General features: G+C 30.7%; 1 non-coding gene across 1 annotated transcript; it reads left to right on the top strand.

Annotated features, from left to right (window-relative positions):
* Nucleotides 1-1,217: 1,217 nt before the first annotated feature.
* Nucleotides 1,218-1,291, top strand: TRNAR-CCG (transfer RNA arginine (anticodon CCG)). Its single transcript has one exon. It is a non-coding gene; the product is annotated as a tRNA-Arg (tRNA).
* The last annotated feature ends 10,166 nt before the right edge of the window (nucleotides 1,292-11,457 follow it).

The following is an 11,457-nucleotide window of genomic DNA, read 5'->3' as shown; positions in this document are numbered from 1 at the left end:
TAATCCGCGCTTAATGCTCCTATTCGTCTCTTAGCAGTAGGAGGAGCAAAACGTAATCAAATTAACGCTATTCTTCTTTTGCTAATGGGAAATATTTAAAAGGAATTCTCCAATTTATCTTTGAGCAAGAAAATAATGTGTATTGTTAATAGAATTGTTGCTAATAAATTTAAAAAAAGCATGAATTTTAGGGCGGATGGTTCTCCTAAACTAAAGTACACTTATGCGGAAGATTATGGATGCAAAGCAAAACCATTTTCTTTTTATAGCGGGTCTAATTTGCTTAGAGGTGAAATCTTTTTACCAGTTAATAAACCAACTGCGTTAGTTATCTTTTTTCATGGTTTAGGAGCAGGGCACACCGCTTATACACAAGAAATATGCGCTTTAGTTAAACAAGGCTATGTTGTTTTTGCTTATGACAATACAGGAAGTATGACTAGTGAAGGAGAATTTATTCCCTCTTTATCTACTTCTTTATTTGATCAAAAAGAGTTCTTTGCTTATCTAGAAACTTTACCAGAATATAAAGATTTACCTAGATACGCAATAGGACATTCTTGGGGTGGATTTACCTCTTTAGCAGCAGCACAAAAAGAATATAAAGTAAGTAAAATTGTTTCTCTTTCCGGCTTTGCTTCTGTTTTAGATATGTTAGTTTATGCGAGTAAAAGTAACTCCAAATTAATTAGAAAAGCGTTATATAAATATCAAAAGAAACGTTTTGGAGAATATGGAGTTATTGATTTAACTGATGTTATTAATTCTTCTTCTAGTAAAGTTTTATTTATCCAAGGAGAAAACGATAAAACTGTTCCTCTTTCTTTAGGGATTAATTATTTAGATTCTAATGCAAAGATAATCCAAATTATTCTTCTTTTCTTGTAAAAGAAAGACAACATTATCCTTATTGGACTAAAGAAAGCGAAGCTTATTTCTATAAAATAGTAGGAGAAGGCCATATTGGACAATTTGATGGGATGTCAGGAGAAAAAGTAGATTATTCTTTATTAAATAAAGATGATGAAGAAGTGCTGCAAGTTATTTTCGACTTTTTCTCACGGCGAGATTAATATATAAAAAGTTGTCCAAGTGGCGAAACTGGTAAACGCGCTCGTTTCAGGGGCGAGTGGAGAAATCCTTATGAGTTCAAATCTCATCTTGGGCACCATTTAATTAATAAAAAAGCATACACGTATTAATTATTTTGAATACACGTGCCTATAGCTCAACTGGATAGAGTGTAGCCCCCCGAAGGCTAAGGTTAGGCGTTCGACTCGCCTTAGGCACACCAAGTATAAATTATCAATTTTATATAGAATGTAAAAAAATATTAGTAAATTAATTACTAATTCTTTTTCAAATAGTATTATTTACCCGGAAAAGGAAAGACCATGAAAGAAATAATTAAAGCGACATCTTTAGAAAAAACATTCACGATGGGAGAAAACTCAATTAGGGCAATTGATGATATTTCTTTTTCTATTAACGAAGGTGAATTAACTGTAATTCTTGGTCCTAGTGGAGCAGTAAATCTACTTTACTAAATCTACTTGGTGGATGGATTCTCCTACTTGGCGGAGAATTACTCGTAAATAACGAAGATATCTCTCAATTTAATAAACAAAAACTAACTAAATATAGAAGAAACGAAGTTGGCTTTGTTTTTCAGTTTTATAACTTAATGCCTAATTTAACTGCAAAAGAAAATTTAGAGCTCGCAACTGAACTAAAAAAAGATGCTTTATCTCCTGAAGAAGTATTAACTCAAGTAGGGCTAGGAGAAAGAATGGATAACTTTCCCGCTCAACTTTCTGGAGGAGAACAGCAAAGAGTTTCTATTGCTCGTGCCTTAGCAAAAAATCCTTCAATCATACTTTGCGATGAACCTACTGGAGCACTAGATTACCAAACTGGGAAAGATATTCTTTCTTTACTCTCTTCTTTTGCTAGAGAAAGAAATAAAACTGTCATTATTGTTACCCATAACTCCGCGTTAAAAGATATGGCGGACCACTTAATGAGAATTAAAAACGGAAAGATAGTAGAAGATATTCATATTGATTCTCCAAAAGACATAAAGGATATTGAGTGGTGAGTAGTTACAGCAAGAATTTATTTAGATCTTTTTTCTCTAACCAAGGTAGATTCTGGGCTAATTTTATTGTTGCCTTAATTAGTGTTTGTATAACTGCTGGATTAGCTAGTATGTTACCAGTTTACGAAGAAAGTTATTTAAAAAATTATAATGGAGAAAATACACCTGACTTAATTTTAAAATGTAAAGAAGAAACAGGCTTTACTAGTGATGACTTAGATAAAATTTCTTCTTATCTAGGCGACTCTGATAAAAGTTTATCTTTAATGAGTTTAGATTCTGAACAAGGTGAATATATTTATAGAATCTATATTGCAGATTTTACTGCCTCTAATGCAGGGTTAGTTAAACCTACCTTAGTAGAAGGAAATTATCCAAGCGCAGCAGATGAAGTAGTTGTTTTACAAAAGACTAATTCAATTAGTAGTTATAGTGTAGGAAGTGAACAATTCTCTCTAGATATAAGTGAAACTATTCCTGAAGTTGCTAGAACAATGTTAGGGATAGACTCTCAATATATTTTGATGTAAGTGGAGTAGGAACTTCTTCTTTATATACTTCTCAAGCTAAAGAAACTAGCTGGGTAAAAGAGAGCAATGATAACGGAGACGAAGTAGATCAATATATCGACTATGTAATCTATTTAGATTCATCAAAAATTGATGACGTGTATCGCTTATTAATTACAACAACGGATGTATTTATCTATTTTGATATGTCTCATTCTTATTACACAAAGTCATATAAAGATGCGGTTAATGCAAAGAAAAATGAATTAATAGAACTTCTTGGCGGAACTGATTACGTTGCTGGGTTGACTTTAGAAGAAAATACTTCTTACGCCTTATATAAAAATTACCAAGATAAGATTCAATCTATTGCGATTATTATTCCAATAATGTTTGTCTTATTATGCGCCTTAGTTAATTCAATTATTGTTACGAGATTAATAAAAGATGAAAGAGGACAAATTGCTACTTCAACTTGTTTAGGTGTTTCTAAATCTAAGATTGTTTTTAAGTATGTTTTCTTTACTTTAGTTTTCTATTGGACTAGGGACGATAGTGGGCTACTTTTTAGGATGCTTAATATTACCAACAGTTATTTTACCCGCTTATGGAGCGGTATTTAGAATGTCTTCAATTAATTTTAATTTCTTAACTCATTAGGCTTAATTGTTTTAGGAATTATGATTTTTGTAGGTGTAGCAGTAACAATATATTCTTGCTTAATGTATTTAAGAGAAACTCCTGCTTCTTTAATGAAAGAAAAAGCTCCTAAAGCAGGTAAGAAAATCTTATTAGAAAAGATAGGATTTATTTGGAAAAAGATATCTTTCTCTTATAAATCTAGTTTAAGAAATATCTTTAGACAAAAGAAGAATTTATTGCTTACTTCTTTAGCTATTATCGGCAGCGAAGTTTTAGTTTTCTTAGGCTTAGCCTTATCTAACGTTTCTAATTCACTAAAAGACGATGAATTATTTGGGAATGTCGCTAGTAGCATGGGGCAATAAGTGCCCTTATTGTCTTACTTGCTTTAGCTATGGCAATTACAGTTGTATACGCATTAACCACAATGAACATTCAAGATAGAAAAAGAGAATTAGCGACCTTAAAAGTTCTTGGGTATTACGAAAGAGAATGTTCAATGTACACGTTTAGAGAAATATTAATTGAATCAATTATTGCTGGATTAATTGGAATTCCTATTGCAACAGGTGTTACTGCTTGGGCTTTAAGTTACATCGGCTTTGGCAATATAAGTGAGGTTAAGTGGTGGAGCTATATTCTTTCCTTTGTAATTATTATTTTTGGAACTTGTTTAGTTAACTTAATTCTTTTACCAAAAATAAGAAAAGTAGATATGAACTCTCTTTAAAGTCGGTTGACTAATTATTTGTTTAATTTTCTTTTTATTTGTTCAAAATTGATCAATAGTCTCACAAAGTAAGTGATATCTTTCCTTTAGATGTGTAAAATAACTTCGCTGCCCGGATGGTGAAATGGTAGACGCGGCGGACTCAAAATCCGCTGGATGATGAATCCGTAGGGGTTCGAGTCCCCTTCTGGGCACCATTTTGTACTAAATTTATCCCTTAATTTGGAGAGGTTAATCAACTCTAAAATAAGGGATTTTTATTTTTAATATCAAAGGTTGAAACTTTCGAATATAACAAATGTTTTAAAAATGTCTTCTTTAAGAAAGAAGATATAGTCAAGGCAACGAGTTATCGGTAAAATACTAAATTTGTTATTTAGTAGCTTAAGGGGGAACTTATGCTCAAAGTCGTTAAAACAGTAGGTAAATTCTTTTCTAAATTTTATGGATTTATTATCTCAGGTGTATTGCTAGTCGCAGGTACAGCATTACTAATCATATTCGAGGTAATGAGGAGTGGAGTCACAGGTTGGACTTTTGAACTAACTCCTACTCAATATGATCTTTTCCGTGCCCTTTATATTGTTTTGATTGTTATTGGGGCTCTTCTACTTGGCTTTGTATATTTGCCAAAATTAAGTGGGAAAAGAAGAACAAGAAGAAGCTCTCCTGAAGAAAATAAAGAAGAAACAAATAAAGTAGAAGAAGTTGCTGAAGATAAAGAAGAAAAAGTTGCTACTCCTAAGAAAAAAAGAAAAGCAAGAAACGTTATTAGAAAAATATTAGACGCTTTAGCAAGTATTCCTGCTATTGTTGTTTATAGCGCTGCTATTTGCGGATTAATCTTCTGTTTAATTTATTTTCCAGCAATGGAAAGCCAAAAATACGGCTATTACATTCCTGGATTAAGCCATGCTGATTATAAAGTTATAATAACTGGTCTATTGCAGGAATGGTTGTTTTTGGAACTTTATTAGTTGGCGCAATTTTATTTAGGAATCTTTAGAAATAAATGGCTTCCTTATGTTGAAGAAGAAGAAATTGTTCCTGAAGAAAAAGAAGAATTAACTAGCGAAACCTCTCAAGAAAAGAAAGAAGAAGTCAAGAAAGTTGAACTTACTCCTGAAGAAAAAGAGAGACAAAGAAAGAAAAAACAAAATATCGCTAGAAAAATATTAGATATAATCTCTTCTATTCCTGTTTTAATTATTTACGCTTTAGGGCAGCGGGATTAGTCTTCTGTTTAATCTATTTCCCAATAATGGAAAGTAGAGTAACTGGTTGGTATTTACCTGGTGTTAGCCATGGACAATATGTTGTAATTTATGTTTTCTCTTCTATTGGACTAGCTTTAGTTTTAACTCTTTTATTCGGTGGAGTTATATTAGATACTTTAGGGAAAAATGGCTCCCTTATGTCGTTGAAGAAGAACTAAATAAAGAAGACGGAGTTAGATTAAATGAAAATGGAGAAGTAATTTATTCTTCTGAAGAAGTTGCCTCTCACTTAACGGAATTAAGACAAGATATAGAAAATCTTTCTCCTTCTATGCTAGCGAAGTCTTTACTGCTTATTGTTTAGCTAACTCTTTAGCAATTGAAGAAAAGCAAGTTATCCTACAATTGTAGACAACAATAATAATGACGCGGATATGAGTGAATATTACGAAATTACTTTTGATAATAGTGATGATAACGTTACAGTTACTAACGTAATTTAAATATTATTGTTGATTCTATAACTATCAATACATATAACGAACCTGTAATTAGTTATAGAGTTGACACTTCTAGTGACTACGATGGATTAAAGTATGGCGATGCTCTTAGCGTGAATTACGCCTCTTTAGATATGTAGACAATGAAACTCCAGGCACTTATACAGTAAGTGACTTTGAAGCAATAGTAACTCGAAATGGAGTAGACGTAACTAGTTACTATAACATTACCTTTAATGGAGCAATTGATCAAACAACTGGAGAAACTGCTTCTGGTACAAGCGATATCACTGTTGAACCTAGACCAATTACAGTTACTATTAATCCTGTAACTATAAATACATATGAAGATGTTCCTAATGTTAGTTATAGCGTTACTGGATTAGAAAGTGGAGATTATGTAGTTCTTAAGTATGGAGATGGAATTGATACAACTACTCCAGGAACTTATAAAAATAAAGCAGAACTCGTAGGTGTTTATCATAGTGATGGCTCAGAAGTAAAAGAAAATTACTATGAAGTTACTCTAGATCAAAGTAATGACATTGTTACAGTAGAAGCTAGAGTAGTAACAGTAGATATTAATCCTTTAACTATAGGGAAAAGGAGAAGAAGCGAGTGTTAGCTTTAAAGCAACTGGCTTAGAAGACGGAGATTATGTATTACTTAAATATGGAGAAGGCTTAGATGTTAATACGGCGGGCACTTATGAAGGAATGGCAGAACTCGTAGGTGTTTATCATAGCGATGGCTCAACAGTCGAAGAAAATTACTATAATGTCACGCTTAATCACGAAAACGATATTAGTTACAGTAGAAGATTATTATTTAACTATTACTTTAGAAAAAAATTCTGCTAGGTATAAAGGAAATACAAGTGAAGAATTTACTCCTGATGAAGATGAAGTTACAGTAAATAGTAATTTACCTGATGGATATTACTATGAGACTAAATGGTATAACACCTTAACTCAAAATGAAGATGGCTCTTCAACTTATAAAACCACATACGTCCTTTATATTTATGATGAAAATGGGAATGTAGTCTATTCTAGCGAAGATGAAGATAGTTCTACATTTAATTGCAAAGTAAGTGTAAACGTAACTGATACAACTTATTTAAATCAAGATATTAGCTTATCTATGAAAAATAAGAATATCTTTATTGAAGAAGGGGAAGACTTAGAAAGCAAATTAAACTTAAGCTTAAGCAAAGTAAAAGTAAGCAAAGGTAAGTTACAAGGTGACGACTATTTAGCGGACATCGACTTTACTTATGATATCTCTTCTTATACTTACTCGGAAGGAAGTGTGTATAAAATCCCTGTTTATATCTCTAACGCCGTGATTAAAATAAATCAGGTTATAACGTCACCAATTATTACGATATAACTTATAAAGTATCTTATATTACAGTTTACTGTATTTAGCTTTTCTTCTTTAGCCTATCTATTTTATTAGATATAGATTCTATAAATTCTTTTTTAGAGTCTCACTTAATAAAGAATTAGATACATATTCAATATATAAGTCTTTATAAGAACATATCTTATCTATTTGTTTTAATATTGCTTCGTCTTTCAAAGAATAATTTCTTCCTAGGCTAATAAAATCATTTCGCGTTATCTTTGTCTTTTTGCCATTAACTGGTAAAGCCATATCTTCTTTATCTAGAGGATTAATTAAGCCACTTGGTAATAAATCATAAGCAGGGGACAAATATAAGCCGTGTAGAGGAGAAGAAGAAGAGAGAAATTCTTTAAATGCATATCGTTATTAGAAGTAACAAAACAAAATAATAAACGATAAAAGAGTTCTGCTTTTGCAATATCGGGAGAAGGACAATATTTGTCTATTATCTTACCTAAGCCTTCGCTAGATCCAGAATATTTATCAATAGTTAGCTTTTCACTTAATTGGCAAAAGTCTTCCATTCTTAGTTTTTTAATTTTGTTGCCTTCTTTGACTCTATCCATTCTTTTAATTACATAGATAAAGCCATCTTTATTTTTTATTAAGCCGTGAGGAGCTACTTCGATATTAGAAATAGAGGCTAATGACATTACTAGATGCTCACTTTCGACAATATAAGGATATTTAGCAGTGGGGAACTTAATAATATAACCAGGTATTCCTTCTAAAACAGTTAAACGTAATTCACCGTTTTTATCTTTAGACAAAGAAGAGGATAGCTTTTCTTGTACGCCTGTAACACTTTGTCCAAAAAGATAAAGAATTCTTTAGCTTTATAATTATTTTAGAAGAGGAAATATCTACTTTAGGAATAGAAACACTTCCAAATAATTTTCTTAAACAGGAAGAGTGATAATCTTTTTCGTTTTCTTTAAGAGGTTTAGAACAACATAAACAATATTTATTCATTTTCTTTTACCTCTTTAACGCTCACCCATCCTATTGAGTCATTACCTACTTCTAAAAGTAGACCAAATCTATCTTCTATGGGTTTATTAACTTTACTTGATAATATTTCTAATAGCCATCCTTCTGGAATTAAGCCATCAAAAAAAGGAAATAAAGTAGGAGAAAGATAACTTTCTTCTCTTAAAGGCAAAGTTAAAGAAACTGATTTAGGATTTTCACTATCTAAATATTTTTTATCATAAGTAAAAGAATAACCGTCTAGAGTTTCTTCTAGTCTTCCTGCTAGATTATCTTCTACGTAGATATTAGCTTTTCTCATTCCTCTTTACCTTCTTTTTTGCAATAGTTAAATACGCGTCAAATAAACTTAGTATCTTATTAATTTCTTCTACTTGTTCAACGTAAATTCCTTGTTCTATATTTCTTAAGTTATGCAAAGAAATACCAGTTCTATCGCAGAACTCTTTTTGGGTTAATCCATATTTCTTGCGGCTAGACTTAATAAAGTCACCTATGATGTTGGTTTTCTTTTCCATACAGTCATTTTATACGTTAATTAGTATAAATCAATAAAAATTATTAAAAATATACTTAAAATTGTATAAAACTGATAAAAATGAAATTAATTATACAAATATTAGTATAAAAAAATAAAATAATAATCTTATATGAGAAAGTTTTGTATTTATGGCTATTTTGAGTGACTTAGTCATTTAGAACGAGTATATTCTTCTAGGTTTAATTATTATGAAAAAAATTATTAATATCTCTTTATCTAGCTTATTAAGCGGAATTCTAATTGGAATAGGTGCGTTCTCTAATAGTTTATGCTCCACTTATATTGAAGTAGGTGGCTCTATTATAGGTGCTTTCTTATTTACCTTAGGTTTATTAGTTATATGTTTCTTCTCTTTAAATCTATTTACTGGTAAAGCGGGTTTTATTATTTCTTTAACTAAAGAAGATAAGTTCTTTCCTTTATATTTATTATTATAATAGGCGCATTCCTATTTGGCTTATTCTCTTATTCCTTTTCTAGTGATTTAGTGATGCTAAACACAAATAAAGTAATGGAATCTATTACTAGTAAGAATGCTGGCATAGTTTTTGCTAGAGCCTTACTAGCGGGCAGTTTTGTTCATATTGCCGTTAAATCATTTAAAGTAGTTTCAAATAAAGGAATAGGTGCGTTACTAGTAATTATGTCAATTATGGCTATGGTCTTAACAGGAAGTAATCACTCTATAGCGAATATGGTCTGCTTAGGACACGATTTATGTAGAGGTGGAATAGATCCTAATTGCGCTTTCTTATCTATACTATTAGCAATAGTAGGGAATCTATTAGGCGCGTTAGTCTTAGAATTAATATTTATTGGTATAGAAAAAACTACGATTAAAAAAGAAAGCGAAGAATAAAATAACTATATTAAGAAAGTTAAGTAGTGGGGCAAGATGATTCGTTTAGAATTAGCATCTAAATCTACTTCACCAATATTTCCAGAAATTAATTTATAAGATAAAGAAGGCTTATAAGTTTTTTCATAAGTTAACAATGATGGGATGGCGGAATTTCTCGCTTTAACTTCTAAAGGAACTACACCCATCTCTTTTTCAATTAAGAATTCTATTTCTAAATCATTCTTAATTTTAAAGAAATTATCCTAGGTTTTTTTATATTCTTACATAAATTTGGCATATTGTTCTAAAAGAAATTGCATAAATTTGGCATATTTTAATGTCTATTAAGCGTTTTCAACTATCCAATCTTCTATCATTAATTCTGGAACTCTAGAAAATTCGCTAACATTGTGTGTTACTAATATTCCTTTGTTGGCTTTTACTATTGCTGCGATGAATGTGTCATTTGCTCCTATAGGGTTCCCACTTTTTTCTAAATAAGCTCTAATATCTCCATAATATGAGCAATTGCTGTCATCTAGGGGGGCAATTTCAAATTTTTTTAAAAAATCATTTACATTTTTTAAATTTGATTCAGGCCTACTGCTTTTAAGTGCGCCATATACTAATTCGCATTTTACTATTGTTGGAATTCTAATATCTTTTGGACTAAGTGACCTTATTTTTTCATATAGTGATTTATATCTTCCACTTAAAAAGTAAATACAAATATTTGTATCTAAGTAATAAGTCATTTAAACTTACTTCCTCTCTTTTTATATCAAATTTAGGATCGATGTCTGAAACTTCCAAATCTCCTTCAGGAATCGAACCAAACAAAGACAAAAATTCATCATCAAAGTTTTCTTCAAGCTTAGGACTTATTTGTTCTAAAACCCATTTGGAGACTGATGTTCCATTCTCTTTGGCTTTTTTGCTAATTTTTTGTTGCTGTTCTTCACTTACATATAGACAAATTTGTGGCATATCTTTTGCCTCCAAATTTATTCTAAATGTTTGTGCAAGATTGTGCAAGTATACTTGCAAGTATAATGAATATAAATTCTTTTCCATGACTTAATTGTATAAGCTCAAAAACATTTCAACGGACAACTTGAATTATTTCTTAAAATTTTCTTCACTGCCGGCTATGAAAATCTTTAAATAATTCAGTTCAATCTAATATTTAACCAATTTAAGTTATTAATTTGTCTTGGTGCTTAGGTGAATAATAACGTTAAATAATATAAGATTAAGTTATGAGCTATTGTGATTGGTCTAACTCTAATAAAGAGCTTACAAAATATCATGATGAGGTGTGGGGGATGCCAATCCATAATGATGTTAAGCAATTTGAATATCTAACATTAGAAACATTTCAATGCGGTTTATCTTGGTCAATTGTTTATTCAAAAAAAGAAGTAATAAAAGAATGCTTCGCTAAGTTTGATGTTAATACAATAGCCTCTTTCACAAATGAAGATATAAGTAAAATAATGTCTACTCCTAATATGATTCATTCTCTTAATAAAATCCAAGGAGTTATTAATAATGCAAAACACTTTTTAGAAATACAAAAAGAATATAACTCCTTTGATTCTTATTTATGGAAGTATGTAGATAATAAAACAATAATATACGATAAGCATAATGAAGGCTATATACCTAGCTCTAATGGATTAAGTGAGAAAATAGCTAAAGACTTAAAGAAGAAAGGCTTTAAGTTTTTAGGTCCTGTAGTGGTGTATTCTCATTTACAAGCGGCAGGGCTAATTAACGATCATTCTATTAACTGCAAAGTATATAAAAAGATAATAGATAACTATCCCGTGCAGTATAAAAAGAGATATAAAGAAAAGAACGTGATTAAGTTTTAGCGACTTAACGCGTTTAAATATTCATCTAGACTATTATTAAGTTCTTTTAATATTAACTTTCTCATCTTACTTGTTTTGCCTTTACTCGCATAATAGTCAAAC

Source organism: Opisthocomus hoazin, unplaced genomic scaffold, assembly GCF_030867145.1.
Source record: "Opisthocomus hoazin isolate bOpiHoa1 unplaced genomic scaffold, bOpiHoa1.hap1 HAP1_SCAFFOLD_280, whole genome shotgun sequence".
In the NCBI taxonomy this organism is placed as follows: domain Eukaryota; kingdom Metazoa; phylum Chordata; class Aves; order Opisthocomiformes; family Opisthocomidae; genus Opisthocomus; species Opisthocomus hoazin.
Note: the sequence above shows the minus strand (reverse complement) of the source record. Positions and strands in the feature narration are given on the sequence as shown.